Source organism: Passer montanus, unplaced genomic scaffold (genome assembly GCF_014805655.1).
Source record: "Passer montanus isolate IOZ18808 unplaced genomic scaffold, ASM1480565v1 scaffold18, whole genome shotgun sequence".
Classification (NCBI taxonomy): Eukaryota; Metazoa; Chordata; class Aves; order Passeriformes; family Passeridae; genus Passer; species Passer montanus.
The window spans coordinates 2100435-2117381 of record NW_024365381.1 but is presented as its reverse complement, the minus strand read 5'-3'; positions in this window follow the sequence as shown (position 1 = coordinate 2117381).

The window sequence follows — 16947 nt, the reverse complement described above, 5'->3', positions numbered from 1 at the left end:
TGTGGGTAAATAAACACAGTAAGGCATACTTCATTTGTGGAATCCTATTCTTCCATTGAGAGGAAGTCATCAACAAAAAAAAAGTGTAATTATCAGACTAGCCTAGCTTCTCTTTTTTTCAACTGTATTGTGTATCTGCACCTGAGTGAACCCTTATCTCACCTCATCGAGGATACCTAAGCTGAGTATCAGTTTAACTTCAATAACACAAACTGTTACTGCAATAAGTTCTACACTAATTCGGCAGTGATGTCTGTCCTGTATATATCTTTACTAACAGAAGTAGTACATCCATATCATTTGTAGAATAGAAACAGGTTAAGAAGGAGGAAGCTTTGCAAACTACTTTAACTTTACAAAACAAAAAGATAATATCCCTAAGTACAAATTGCTTGTTAACTCTATTCTTTCACAATCAACATCCGCTAAAGAAGCATTCATTTTTAGCATTCAGCTTTGCACTTCAGTATTACAGGATGTATGTTACCATTGAACAGTATTGATGCTAACTCCTTCCACTTCAATAAGAATAAAGTGCAAAGGGTTGTTTATTATTTCAGTGTATGCTCATTACTTGATCTGGTCACTCCCTCACTGGACTATACCACTTTTACAGGGAGAAATCAGTGTTTGTGAAGAGGTTGCACAATTATTTGTAATTGCTTTACAATACAGTACATGATAATAAATGTCTCTGAATGAAGTTACTGATTCAAAGAGATAATTAAAATGTATGTCTATCTGACTCCAGTTCCTGCCAGCTTTATGTAGCCACTGTGCTGCCAGCATCTTTGTTATGTTTAGACAAAGAAATTCTGTGTGGTATTAACAATGAAACTCTATGTTGTTTTAACAATACTTAAGACAATTGCTGAAATAAACATTTGGTCCAAGCTGGAGAATTACAATACTCTTGTAATTCTGGTGAGGTGCATATACTCCACAATAGTTTATTTTCCTAGAAAAGCATTATTTCATTGACTTTCAGCTGGTGTTAAGACTTAAAGACTTAGTTTAGGCATCAGGCAATGCTAGGTATTCTCTTCAAGAGAGAAAATTAATTAGAGAGCAAAGGAAGCCAGCATGCTTATCATTTGATCAGGTCATTGACATAAGGGCTTCGCACTTTTTAAAGCCAAAAGCTGTCTTGTACACCTGCTCAGAGGTCTCATCAATTTCATTTGAGCAAGGCAGTTCTTTTAAGCCTGTCCAAGGAAAAAGGTGGCAATTTTGATGGAGAGGGAAAAAGAGAGAAAGATGTGTTGCAAGCTCTTTATCTCGATCTCTTTGTTTGTTTCTCCACTGATGTATGTAATGAAACAAAGAGGATTTAATCATGGCAAACAGAGGACTATTGGCACCCAGAGGGATCTCATTTTCTCTCTTACAAGTCTATTTCGTTTCAGGTTGCAACATCTTCTTTTCAGCCTACCCACAAGGCCGAGTTTCTTACCTGGGGCTTAAACTTGTGAGGCGTGAAGCTCTTTTGTTTTGACAGGTGCTCTTTGCTACTCCTCAGCCTAGCATTGGTGCTGCTAATACAGAGAACAAACTCAGATATGCTAATGAGTGCAGTTATCAAAATTCTGTCTGTAATGAGTTTTATTAATTTACTTCACTTTTAATTCCTAGGGTAAAGTGATAAAAACAAATTGTGTTGATACAAGAGTGAGAAAGATGGTTGTTTGTTTTGCATTGCCATTGGATTCTCTATCCCTGGATTTCTCCAGTTTCTATAAAACCTCTGGAGTAATGGAAATATCATAAACTAGTGAGAATCAGACCATAACCTCTTTCACAGAATAGCTGCATACAAGGTGTTTCAAATATGAAGAAAATGTGCAGAGGGAACTTAAAATGGTTCTGTTATTATATGGGTTTCAAACTCTTCCAGAAAAAAAATCTTTTTCTGCTGACCATCTGCCCTGAGGCTAAGGTATTATTTGCACATTTTGATCCTTAACTGGCGGAGTAAAAGGAGATGATGTAATATTAACATAATATCAATAATAAATAATAACATAACTTTAAGAAGAAAAGGTGGACATTCAGACCTTAAAGTTGTGAACGAATATCCTTTCCTTGCCTTGCCTTCCCTTACTTTATCTTTCCATGCCTTCCTCCCTTGCCTTTCCCCACCTTGTCTTTCGTTCCCAGAACCCTGCATCACTCATATACTCTTAGATATATCTTAGGTACAGTTTGAAGATTAAAGTCTAAATATTCATTTTAATGTTCTCCATTAAATTATGTGGAAGTGATGTACACACGGTTCCTCTGTGGTTTAGAAGGAGCTTTTAGGCCTCACACTGTGAGATAAAAAGCCTGAAGAAGAAAGAAATATTGGGTAGGGACAAAACACAGGAAAAAAGAAAAGAGAGAGCTCTCTAGGTAGAGAATAGAAATTAAATTCAAGGTACAATATAGCAAAATTATTGGTAAACACTGATTCAATTACAATTTTGTTTGATTGCTTTAGTGATTTTAACACAGTTTTAGAAGAATGATTATCCCAGTGGTTTAGCCTTTCTTTTCTATGATTTTTATTTTGTACTTTAGAAAAAAAATACAGCTGAAAAAATACATATGAAAACAAGAATGTGTCACTTCTCTGGATGTTATTCAGGCCTTAGTGTATCTGAACTGTCTATAAGTGGTAAACAGTTCTGATAACTTGGATCTGATATTATCAAAGGTTTTTATTTTTCTTACCTCTAATTTTATCTTATTGGTAAACTTTGGGAAAAAAATGACATTTTATTGTCCCACTACAACACTGGCTAGAAGGTGTGTCTTGTCATGCCCATTTCAAATAACTATGAGAGATTATGTCATAGAGTCTTTAAGGGTGGAAAAGATGTCCAAGATCATCAAGCCCAAGCACTAACACTGCCGACTGTATGACAAAACCAAGATTTTACTGACATATCTACATGTTTTTTGCACATTTCCAGAGATAGTAACTCCACCACTTCCCTTGGTAGCCTATTACAATGCTTGGCCATGTTTTCAGTGAAGAATTTTTCCTAGTAATTAATTTGTTTATACTTAAGATATTTATCAGCTATACAATATATGCCTTTCATGATCATGCCCCTTTTAATGAACTGGCTTGCCTACTTTGATTAAAGCAATCAGAAAAAATCTAACTAAACCTATAACTAGCATGAAATACTGCTTGTCAAAAACTGTAGGGTTGCAGGCCTCAGCTTTTTTTCTTGGAAAAGAAAACTGATTTTTGAAAAATCTATCTAAGAAACCTAAGCTTGTTAAACTCTCATAGAGTTTTTGTTTATTTGTTTTGGTTGGTTCTTTATTTGTGGTTTAGCTATTTTATTTCTTCTGGAAGGGTACACTTGACACTTGAAAACAAAACTCTGCATAAAAACTTCAGATGTTAAATATTTGACCTCTTTTATTTTCAGCTTCGAAGACTACATTAATACAGACTCCTAAAAGGGAGAAGGGGCCTTTATCAGGACTGTGAAATTTGAAAGGGAAATTTTGCTCCAGGCCACCAGCAGAGCACTTGCATATGGGTGAACTCTTAGGAGATATTTTAACTTAGTGCTGGAAGGTGCTCCTCTCTCAAAGTTTCATCCTGAGGCCCCATGTTTGCTTACATTAGGTATTTTGGAAGGATGAAGAGTTGAGTGCACACTCAGAGATCTGACCTGTGATTCCAGAGTTCTAGGTGTTGGTGATCCGCTTTCCAAAACAGTCATCAGTTTCTCTCAGTGAATTGGGCAGGAAGGAGAGAGGAAAGCCTTTCAACATTACCCCAGTTCTTTTATTTTTAGGCAGCTCTGTTTAAAGTCATAGGGTTTTGTAACCTTGCATGGACAGATGGACCTAAAGTTTTGCAATCCAAACTAAAATTTGCATCAAAACATAAGCAAGGAGCAGCACTAGTAAGTGTGACAATTAACTAAAATTAGAGAGAAACTGAGCTTAGTAGACTTGTTGGTAAATGCCTGGAGTACAAGGAAACATGCCTCAAAGTGTGCCTATGTAATGCCTGGAATCAAAGTGTGCCTCAATGTATTTCAGGTACAACTTGCAGTACTGTTGGTAAGCCTTTCATGACTGTTAGATTGATCTCAAATCAGGTTTTGGCCAGGACTACAGAGACAAAGAACTAATTGAAAAATAGTCTACTGTTAACCAATCAATGTTTTGTTTGCCTGTTTGTTGGTTACCTGATTTTTTTACACTGAAGCTCTTGGATGTAAGTGCTTTCAGCTTGGGGGATGATTGAGGGCACAGCTGATTTCTTTGTCAGAACTGAAGATCAGGGTCAGCAGAAGTGCAGTTCTATTCCAGCACGTGGAATATTTCTCTTTTTCTTTTTCTCCTTGAATAAACTCTAAAATGGAAAAATGAGAACAGAAAAATTAATCAGACAGAAGTTAATGCCTGAAGTTTGTGGAAAAGAGTTCCATAGATACTATACCAAACAACTTCCAGCCTTTCAATGAGGATGGGGGGCTTGAAGCTATTTGCACAATATTCAGTCAAAAGGTTTTACACTTGATAGGGAAGATAACTAGGACAAGATTCTACAATTCTACATCTATCATGTGGAAGAAATTAGAGTGGCTCTATGTATCATTTTTTTCTTGAGTTAAAAAAACCAATTGTCTCTATGAGCCTCATCCTTGGTTTTTTGTCCCTTTGTTTTCTGGATTTCTCATTGAGAATCTACCTCCTTGCTTTTGCACTTTCTGCACACTACTGCCTCTCTGGTCCATCTTAACTCAGGCTAACACAGTGAAGCCTCCTCACAGCAAGGTTGCCCTAGTTGTTTCACAACCCTTCCAGCGTTTTAGTATGCAACACAATATTCAATTTGACTTGCCTAGTTATAATTATTTGCTGCTTTGATGGAGTGTTTTATTAATTCTATATTCTCCTTGGAAAAATGCACATAATGTGTGAATCTATCAATGCATAGCTTCCAGAATGTAAACATAATCACATTAGATTGCAAAATCCACCTTGTTTTCAAGTCTAAGATGTTCCCCTACTTTCGCTCCTCTGCTTTTTTTCTAGGGACTGCAGATACAAGACCTACAACTATAAGCTCCAGTTGCTCTAGCAGTGGAATCACTACTTGATAGCAGTTTGCTTGCAAATTGCAGCAGGTGGAATGAGAAGCACTGAGCTGATAGGGCATTCTGCTGAGGGAAGACATTGAGTCTTTCCCCATCTTTCTGAAGACAGATGATTTTCCAAGATTTTCATAAACTGGGACAGATAAAAAAAGGCATTACATTTAGGATATTTGTTCTTTTTCCAGAATTTTATCATCTTCTCCATTGTATTAAGTAAAAACCAATCTGATTTTTAAAAAGGAGGACAAAACTTATGCTCCAGTGGAAGTTGTTTGCATCATTGATTCTGTGCTTGAAGGGTTAAATTGTAAAGCAGAGAGCTCACTTTTCAGAGATATTCTAGGACTTTAGGTAACAATGGAGTTTGAGTTTACTGCTGGGATAGGAAGTTGAACAGCAAGGTTCAGCTCTTCTGAGGGAATCTAAGAGTAAGCCAAGATGCCAGAAGGTTAAAGGGCAGTGCTCAGGCTTCCCATCAGTTCCAGATACTCCAAACATTCAGGCATTCAGTGGCTGGATTCCCTTATGACATTCAGATGAATGGCCAGTAGAAACGAAGAATTAAAGCTGGTTCTACTTTCAACTCTGTAACTTGTACCCTTGTATCATTTCAATTGATGTAATAATCAAAGAATGATTTCACTAAAAGTAATAGGGAAGGAAAAAAACAACAAAACCAAACATATGGCTGGTTCTACTTTCAACTCTGTAAATTGTACCCTTCCTTATATCATTTCAATTGAATCAAAAAATGATTTCACTAAAAGTAATAGGGAAGGAAAAAAAAAACAAAACCAAACATATTTTCTAAAATGTCTTTGAGCATTATTCCCTATATGTTGAACTGCAAGCAGAAATGCAGATAGATCCAGTGCATGTAGAGAGAGCTCTGATTCCATTGTCTTTTGCCATGAATGTGTGCAGTAAGGCGTATTTTGCACTAAATACAGCTTTTAAGAGGACATAGCTTCTCTTTTAGGACATACTAAAACATGTAGTTTAGAGGGTTTGCTGAAGGTCAGAGAACAAGATTTAGTAAGCTACAGCAGTAAGACTATAAGTTAGGAAACACAAGGGCTCTTGTAGCTCATCATTGTGCAGTAGAAAGACTGATTAATACTGTAACATTTATTAATGACTCCAAGCAGCCATGGACCATTCTTTGTGCTGCTTTTGGCTAGGACAAAAAGTGCATTCTGAGTTCTGGTAGATTACAAAGACCATGCACAATTTTTTATTTTCATTTTCACACTAGATAACAAAAAGTTGAGAACTTCTCTGCTCATATCTCCATTTGCTTATCCAGATGTTGAATTTTGCTCCAGTTCTTTAATTTTTGACATCATTACACTACTTTTACTTCATTTAGGCAGTCTCCTTGATGAATAAAATAGCACCATACTGTAATTTTGCCTCCTGGACTCCTGATGATCTCTACATTAATTTGCTTTCAGTGCCTAGTGTTTATTTTCAATTACTATGTTCCTTTTATTATACCTTCTGATTGATTTTGTGTGTTTTAAGCAAAGGCTTCTGTAAATTCTGATTTTACAGAATCATAGTGTGGTTGGGGCTGAAAGGAAGCTCTGGAGGTCATCTAGTCCAATCCTTCTCCTAGAGAAGATTGACACAGAACAGGTTGGACAAGTCCATCTCCAGGGAGATTTTGAATATGTCCAGAGAAGGAGCCTCCACAACATCTCTGGATAAGCTGTTCCAGTGCTCTGTCACCCTCAATGTAAAGAAGATTTTCTTCATGCTCAGACAGAATTTCCAGTGTTTCAGTTTGTGCCTATTGTGCCTTGTTCTGTTGCTGGACACCACTGAAAAGGCACTGCCCCCATTCTTTTGACACCTGCTCTTTAAATACTCCTATGCATTGATAAGATCTTTTCTCAGCATTCTCTGCTTCAGACTGAGCAGGCCCAGCCCCCTCAGCCTTTCTTCATAACAAAGATGCTCTAGTCCCTTAATTTTTTGTAGCCTCTGCTGAACCCTCCCCAGGAGCTCCATGTCTTTCTTGATCAGGGGAGCCCAGAACTGGACAAAGTGCTCCAGACATGGCCTCACCAGGGCTGAGGAGAAGGGCAGAATCACCTCCGTTTCTGTTTAAGTAGAGAAGTTTTTTGTACATGGATTTTACATGGGCACTTGCATGCTTCAAGAGAATTGTATCTAGTCTTTTCATCACAATTTTTAGTGCAGAGGAAATTGATTACCCCCACATGTTTTCATGGCCTGGCTTCTCTACAGTGAAACATACACCCCATTAAAAAGTCAAATTCTGAGCCTTTGTTTTCTTTTCTTTATTCAGCCCCTTTAAAGTCCACCATGCAACCAATGAAGAAGTGATAACATAGGTGTTTTAATCATGCCTGGAGGGGCTTCTATGACAGTTCAACTGTCTTGCAAACAGCTTACTGGAATGCTTGTAAAAATTGATTTTTGATGGCTTCTAGTTGTATTTGCAGAAGACAAAAGATTTATCCATAATCTCATATGGTGTGGCATATGAAAAACACAAGTTCGACAACAGATATTGATAAAAGGGTTTTTTTAGTTCATTGTTTTTTTGGCAGGAAGTGAAGGGGGAGACATTAAAAAAAAAATAAAAGAAAAAAATCTGTAAACACCAGATCTATATAATGAATTTTTTAAACCAAAGTATATGAAATTTAGCTCCCTGGATGCTGAGGTAATATATGTAAGACTAGTTACTGTGATTCACAAAGAGCCATCTTGCTGCTTAAGTACACTTTCAGCTTCAGCAGCTGTTTTGATTCATAATCTGTGCTGTAGCAAGGTTTATTTTAAAATACCAAGCAGGAGACAGGGCATTCAAACATCAATTACTTAACCGAGAGGATTCAAAACCTGAAGTGCTTAAAACTGAAACGAAACACATGGCAAATATTTTGCTTCCTGTCACACTGGGGATTTGATCCTGCAAGCTGTGTGAGTGCAAAGCTCCAGTTCGTCTGCAGTTAACAGGTGAAATTCTGACATTGCTGTCGTCAACCAAAATCTTCCCTTCACCTTTCACAGAGCCAATTCGACCACAGGGGTGCTCTCAGAGCAGGGGTAGAGTAAGGTCTCAGAGCCTTTAAATTATTGTTATTTTAAGTTGGACTCCCTGCAGGCTTACAAATATAAAATAATTTAATCCTTTTCTTTAGAGACAATGGAAGGATGACAATGTCATAACTTCAGCCTCTAGGAAGGGGTGTTTAGATATTTGCATTTGGCTCTTACAGCTGTGACTGGAGCTAGTCCACTTCACATCAGCCCTTCTCTGACACTGCATTCAGGTCTTTATGTGCATTAGCGGCAGCCTATACATGGCAGAATAAAATAAAATTTAAAAATAAATAAATAAACCCCCCAACCTATTACATATGGATATATATTCTACCCCTGTATCCCCTCAGTCCTATTTCCAAATTAGTTTATCCTTATCAGAGAGGAAAATGTTGCCCGGAACCTCCTAGCCTCTTCCTGCTAGGTCCTGATCTGCCAACAGGAGCAAAAAAGTAACCAGTGATGCAGTGTGCAGGATGTTTTCACCACTCCTGGGACTGCTGGCATGTGAGGATTGCCTGGATAAATGATATGCAGGATCACACTTAGACAACACCTGGAATTGCCAAAGCATTCAGATATAGAGGTGGTCGAGAGGAACTTAAACATGGCATTCAAATTATTTTGTTAATGGTGCCACCTCCTGGTAGCAATTTGCTAAGCTAATCCTTACCCCCACAAATTTCTTAAACTTTCTATTTTAATACCATACCCCTGAAAAGAGGTAAACAAAGTAACTTAGATGACTTTGTCTGCTAATGTCTGTTTTCTTATTTAATAAGGAATATTCAAATAGGAAACAAGCTTTTATTAAACAACAGTGTGGTTTAGAACAGAACTTTCAGGATGTAAACCCAGTGATTTTGGAAAAGATTTTTTTTTTGCTGTTCAAGTTACTTTCATTTATTTCTTCCATAAGTATCAAAAAATATAAAATCAAATTAGATTATGCTGACAGAGAGCAATGAGTCTGCATACCAGTGCAGGTCCTAAGCCCCCACACTTTGGGGAAGCAAGAGTGCAATTCAGAGTGGGTTAAGAATATTTGACAAACAAAGGAACTGTACACTGGAAGAGACTGATGGCATGCCTAGATCAATAAGAAATATGTCTTCAGATTTTGAGTGGAACTAGTAACATTTGAGTGCTGTATCCAGAGCCTTACAAGGACCCAGGCATCTAAGAAATAAAGTGTGGTGGAACTCAGAAATACTAAGATATCACAGGAGAATAAGTGAAATATACAAGTAATGTATCTAATTCCATGATACTACACTGGGGAAAACTGTTTTCCCGAACTTAATCAGTAATTTCTTTCACTGATACAGAAGGATTACTGGTTGCATTGTGGCAAAGATACCATACATTTGTTTTCTATAGTGCTCTTTCTGCGCTGGCTCTTCCAGTCTAGGCTGTTACTGTGAAAAAAGATGCTTAACTGAGATGCATCTCAGTGCTTTTAACAAAGAGAAAGAATATATAACAGGAGTCATGGCAGTTTGATCTTCACATGACTTCTGTAAAGACCAATAAAATAAAGTTTGCAAAGGGCTTACATATTACTAAGTTCAGAAGCACACAGTAGGTAACTTGTGATACAGTGTCTGTAAACTGGAATATTTCTTAGTGAAGGTGAATTTGGCTTTTACTGTCCTTAGATTTCATACACAAATTTCTGTAGGAGAACAGGTTAGCTACTACCTTTGCAGAAACATGGCCTCCTGAATGGGTGGGTAACCTCCACTTACAAGCAGGAATTAATGTGTATTCTGTGTAAGGGCTTCACTGTTGCAGATTCCATTTTGATGTAATATTTGTTTTTCCTCACATTTCTATGCTCAGAAGCGAGCGCTAAATTTACTCTATCCTGTGCTTGAACAGGATAGTTTAATAGCCAAATCCTCTGTCTTTTTGACTGGAGGAAAACAGTCTTGAATTTTACTTTTCCACCTATTTGGTGATGTTTTTCCAGGCACCCATCCTGTTGCCATCCTCTCAATTTTCCCTGACAAAGAGCAGAAGGAGATGCAAAGGTAATCCAGTACCAAACCACTTCCAGACTGTGGCTGGTTTCCCTTGACAAGTGCAAAGACTCTCCAGCAGAAAGGCTTTGCAGAAAGTATCTCTTATTCAATAAATTCATAAAGGACCCAACCATGGCCAGTTTTGTGAGCAGTCCCGTGCTGGAAGATATTCCAGAAGAAGAGACTATTTCTATTACTATGTGATGCCTAAAGTGCAGACAAGCTGAAATCATAGTAAGAGAAATAAGGAAAATGTTGCCACAAATAGTGTGTGAACAACAACAAGAACAACTTGCAAGGGAATGGAGAACTGAATTGCACATCTACTGGGAAAGGTCAAATTATGTAAGTTGCAGAATTTTTACTTGGGGAACTCTAATGATAGACAGATGTGACCTACATGTTAAAGTACTTGATGCTGTTGGGTATCTAGTTGTGCAAAAAACAGCTGAAGACTTCAAAATGTACTTAGGGACACATTACAGTCAGAGTGGTAAATAACAGTGTAAACTGTCAACATTTTCAATACATATTAGATGCCAGATACTGGAGAGTGTGAAAGCAAAAGAAATGCAGGAGCAAACAAGAAGAATATCAAGAAGTAGAAAGTTACCAGGTAAAAGAAGTCTAAGAGCAATAATCAGCTGCCATCTACTTGTAGGTAGTTGAATATCCAATTCCTTTTTATACTCCCAAGTATATCTCATTACGTTTTTTACTTGCCTTTCCAAACACACTTTTTTATTTCAAAGAAAAATAACTTTGATCTAGAGATAAAAATATTGTGTTCGCCTTCTCTGGATGGAATTACACCGGAATAATTTTTACTCATGAATACATTGTTTTCTTTGCCCAACTTTTCTAAGGAGCTTTCAGGATCCTATTTATATTCAAATTGTTTAAATATTTTTTCATGCAAGCTAAGCTTTTAACTTCACAGCCACTTTTTACCCAACATTAATTATCAATTAAACCGCTAATCATTTCAATGAATGTATATTATTATTGTCTTATGGATTCATGCTTTTGAACTGAAAGTGGGGCATTCAGCTGTCTTCCTATGCAGCATTATTTTATAATTTAGTTGGAAGTGGCTGCCTGTAAGTTGCTTGGCAGCACTGCTCCGTGACCTCTGCTGACTAGAAGCTGCCAGAAGTACTATATCCATTTCTAGCTGTTGGCATTTGCTTCTATATTTAAAAAGAACTTACAGGGTTTTTTTATGCAAATGGAAGGCAGGGGGAACCTCATTGTTCGGATACACCGAGTAATTAGCAGCAATGGAAACTCCAAAGCATTCTGGCATCAGACAGAAGGAGACTTAGTACCTATCTCAACGCGAATCGCTGCGTTTTGACGTTAAAAATATCCCGGTGAGCTGGCACCTCCATCCGTGCTCGGCGCCCACGGCTCTGCGGAAGCGGCGGCGCCGGTGCCGGGGCTGGCCAGGAGGTGGCGAGGCTCGCCCGGGCTCGCACAGCCAGCCCCGGCTCCTCCGGATGGCTCCCCACTGCACACTGCAGTTCAAGAGTTAAAGTCTGCAGGGGTGGGGGATAAGAAGTTGTTAATACGTATCTACTAAAAAAAAAAATTATAAAAAAAATTATATATATATACACCAAACCCCCAAAAACAAAAACAAGAAAAAACCCCACCCCAAAACAACAACAACAAAACAAAGTCACCAAAACCCACACCTCAAAAACCTCGAAGTATGAAAATATATTGGTAATGGGGTAAAATCACGCCGCCTCTTATTTTGCAATTATCATGCAAATCAGACAACATCAGCTAATAGTTACTGGATGGCTCAGAAAATTGGCAATGCCCTGGGATTTTTGCCTTTGATCGCTGGTTTGAGTTCAATCTAGAATTGTGGTATTACCCACTTGGCTCAAAAGAGATTGCTTTGGTGGTTTCAGACAAATGCATGGTTGTTTGCATCATAAAATGATGACAGCTACTTGGCAAAGCAATTTGAAAGAGGAGGCTAAGGCTTTGTCTGAACAGTGAAGTTGGGCTACTTATGAGAATTTAGTTCAAGTGACAATATTGCCTGGATCTAGTCATACTTGTATATTTTTGTTATGAATAGGGATTTAACCACTACAGTTATAAGATACTTTTGTGCACATATAAATATGTCTACTTTAGAAGCTGTGCCAATATAATTTTACTGGTAAAAGCCCCAGCTTAGCCAACAAAAGAGTACAAATATTGAGAGAGGATTATTGAGAGTAATAAATTAATTTAATCACCCTTAAGGCTATGAATACATGAATAAGTCTGCTCAAAACCAATTAGAGAGGGAATATGTGAATCAAGATTTTAAATGCATGTGAGAGTTATTAAGCATGCAGAATATTGCAGCATTTATAATATTAGGCCTGCATCCTCTGCAGTGCGTCTACTCTCTGTTGTCTCCTCCTCAGAACCATGGAGTTATTATCTTCATACGCTGTCTGCTATAAGAGTGGAAGAGCTGGAATAAAGTCTCCTTCCTTTGGTCCAAAAGCTGCCAGAGCCTTCTCACAAGCAAAAGTGTGTAGCAGATCTACAGTAATGTGGAAACAGCGGGTCTGTGAGATGAAAAAGGCACTGCAAGGGCTTGAGCAAGGGCAAAGCCCTGAGGCTTTTAAAGGAAGGACAGGAGTGCCCCATGCCCCAGGAACTGGAGCCCAGTCACAAGATGCTTCCAGGGACAAACAAGGTCAGTTTTGACAGACAAGTCTGTGTGTGTGTTCTTTACTACCTCGAGCTCCACATTTAGCACACAGACAGGATACGCACAGGAGAAGTTTAAGCTAACATACTATGACACTACATTCTACTTTGTCACAGTACTTTGTTAGCAATGTGCTGAGAGATTTGTGCTAAACAAGGATGGAAATACATGGGTCTGCCATGACTAACTAGTGCCTGTCATTAAGACTTCAAGGACTGTGCCTTTGTTCAGCAGCCAGCCTACAGACAGTGGGACCTCTGAGGCAACTGTGGCTGTAGTTACAGGGAGTCTGTGTATTTATGAGTACTTCAAATGTGTGCCAAAGAGATTTTTTGTAAATGGAATATAATTCACATTTTATGGACACACTATACCCTTTGCCTCCCACAGAACATCTCATCTTAGGGTCTTTGGATGCATCTAAGCTAACTGGAAATGAGAGAATTTATCACTTAGTATGCCTGTCTTTTATTGGCTTTGGTTTCAAGGTTACTGGTCTCTGTGCCCAAGTCATTCATTTACTTTCTTTGTCAGTTTGCCATCTACAAATGTAGTTAAATATAGAAACATAATGAGCTGACTGAGAATATTGTACATTCCTGCATATTTTTGAATATTGCATTTCCAAGTGTCAGTCATCCATAAGAACACTAAGATATGTCAGGATAATATCTGTGTAGGTACCCTTGTACTGAGACTGATTTTTTATTAATGTGAGCTTGTTTAGAGCAAGCCAGTTCATGCATGCAAACCTGGGTCACCTCAGCTTTGAAGCTCAAACAGTCATATTCTTCTTCACAGGCAAGGAGTTAATAGTAATAAATTTTTAGAATATGTAAAAATATTGTGCGTTTGAATTGTTGCAAAGAGGGGAATGGGTATACTGGATACCTAGCAGTTCTGCTTTGTTCTCTTCCTCTTCTCTTTCTGCGCATGCATTCAACTTCCTAATCCTAGAACTTTCTCTGAATTTCCTGAAATGTAGTGATCTTGAAAGAAACAGTATGTGGAATTTTTCCTTCATGTTTCACTGAGCTCTGAGAACAAGAAGGGGTATTTGACTTTTAAATAAATACTTTCTGATGACTGTGTTTGTTTAGCAGGAACTCTCCCAATTTAATGTTAGTGTTTATGCATATACATACATCTGCATTTTTTAGCCAAGAAAGGCTGTTTTCAGACCACAATGACTATGAAAACATCATTATCAGAATTTGACTCTGATAATGGCCTTTTCATAGTCATTGTGGTCTGAAAACAGTTAATCTTGAACTGGCCCATTTTCCAGATGGAACTTTGATGTGCAAAACGTCCCATTAGGATAAAGGGGAAGTCAAGTTCTACCCGGGAACATTAAAAGTGCTCCTTATTTAGATCTCCTTATTTCCCTAAGAAAAATTACAGCCACTATGTTTTACTAGTAGGTCTCATTTTTGCATATTAGAGGTTTTCCAGTCTGGAGCTGTGAGCCAAATCCCTACTCTAACTTTTCACCACTTAGTGCCATGCTTATTCTTGATTGTAATTCCATTTGGCAGATGATAGAGTAAAGCCTTGGGACATACATTTTGCATGAGCATAGGCTTTTAAAATAATCTTAGTTATTGTTTTTATTAAGATTCCTATTCATAACACATAGTGGTGATCTGTGGTGAGCATGGAGCAGAATGCCATGAGCAAAAGTGGCAAGCTTAGAAACTGCAGCAGTGCCATTAGTCTCTGAAGACCTTAAATCCTACTTCAGAAGAAACCAGGAAGCCTGACACATCTAGAAACCCTCAGGGATTCTTGCTTGCAAGCATATTTCCCTTTTGAGAAATACAGTTAAGCACTCTGACCTGTGACTTCTAGCAAACTCACCTACAGCAGCAGAATGCCCTCACCCTCCTTCCTGCCCCTTTTCCCTTTTCTGGCTGACACTCAGAAGAGTTGAAATATTCTATTTTTGCTCTGTTGTAAGGCCAGTAACAAACAGCTGGAGGCTGAGACAGTAACATCTTAAAATATTGCAGCTGTTTACTTGGTAAATGTGAGCCAGGTCCCACAAGTCAATTTTTATTTTTTTAAGAATATGTCAGTTAAGTTTCCATGTATTAAATTCAGTGACTTAACTGCTCAAATAACCCATGTTTTTATACGCCTAAGTCAACAGAGGAACCATAACATCTACTTGCTTTTCACAGGGTAGTTATTAGGACTCTCTGAAAAAACCGTCCCCATTAAAAGTGTCAGAGGTCATTACCAAGAAGTCACTATTCATTTTGGAAGTTGTACAGAAAACTATTTAAGTTATAGTTGGCCAATATATCATAAATTTATATTGAAAAATAGTTTGTCTTGATAGAAATACTTAAACAGAATCTGCCAATTTTTGTCAAACTTTGGCAGCACACACATGCTTACAGATTTCGGCATTTGCCTTAAAGGCACATTTTCATCATGCCTGTTTTCCTTTAGCTCCCCTGGCTGGCACCCTGTCCGGCAGACTTCTGCAGAGTGAGGCCTCAGGTTCTCCAGACTCAGAGAAGAGATAGATTCCCTTAGTTTAGGACCATGGATGCCCATGCAAAACATTTCATTTAACGGAAACTTTCAAAAGAGCAAGTTGTCAATCTGAAATTAAAGTAGATTTTATTAAATTTTATTTGCAATCAGGTGATGTTCAAGTTTGTAGATGTGCTTAGTAAGACAGCAAAATAGTTTATGGTTCTTATGTGTGCTCCCTGTTCTTCACTGAAATAAAGCAGTGATGCATCAAGAAGCACAGACAAATATTAGCTCACCCAGTAGACTCCAATTTCAGCATTGACTCACTCCAGTTGCTAGAAACAAGGTAAGCAAAAAGCAAAGTGAAATTGCATCCACTTACATGTTAAATTTGTCACCACTGGAAAGTGCTTGATCTACCAAGAGAGTTCTTCTGGTTTACATTTGATTTGGTTGAGTTATTTTCCACCTGGCACATGCATGGAAAACCCCGGGAATGTGAGATTTCAGTTTAGATGCCACAGGTCTGATGAGGCAGAAGATGGCCAGCGCAGTATGTGCATGACTTCCTTTGTTGAATATATCTTGATCTATTTTTCTAAGGGAAAAAAGCCCTAACTAGTTTCTCAATGAAAATGGTAAGTTTAGTTAAGTTTGGGGTGCTAAACAACTACAGGTACTAGTCTCTGGAGTATATGCATGAAGTAGAGTTTTTCCAGGATGCCAGTATTTTGGTACATCTAGCTGAATAATACTGCACCATAATTCATAATTATCCAACTCTAATGTTTTGCCCAGTCTTACTGACTGAAGAAGTATATCGGGGTTAACCTGCCTAGTGATTAATTCTTAAAATTTGTTTATTGGGCTTTTTTTCCTTTTCCGTTCTCCCTTATTTGAAAAGATGCTGAATATCAGTATCAGCTTGTTAGCATTTTCCCTGTCATGTCCATGACTTCATTGCCCAGGAAAAATTCAGGTGTGCAAAAAAGGCGTTGGTTTACCTAATAATGTGAAACAAATAATCTTTCAAACAAACAAAAGAAACCCAACCCCTGTTATTAAGACAAAAATCAGATAGCTACTGCCTTGACATGAAAACAGGTTTTGCTGTTTTCCAACTCCTGGAGAGATGAGACTGTAGGAAGGCTTTTCAGGAGTGAGCTGTAGAAGGGTAAGAGTAGGGATGAAAAACATGGAAAGTGGAATATCCAACTGGTTTTGAAGAGATCCTGCTAAGACGAGAATGAGGAGATCTGATACATATCTGAGACAATGGGAGAGAAAGGCATACTGATGGGAATTAATTTTCATTCTATGATGTGAAGATGTGGATGGATGGATGGATGGATGGATGGATGGATGGATGGATGGATGGATGGTGACACTTGGCTGAGCAGCTGCATGACATTCGAGCTGTACAAATTGAACAAGGGCATGATTTTGCTCACTTTGTTTTAGTTAAATGGGACAAACACTGGATAAACTGTTTCTGAATTACCAAAGATTGTAGAAGTGA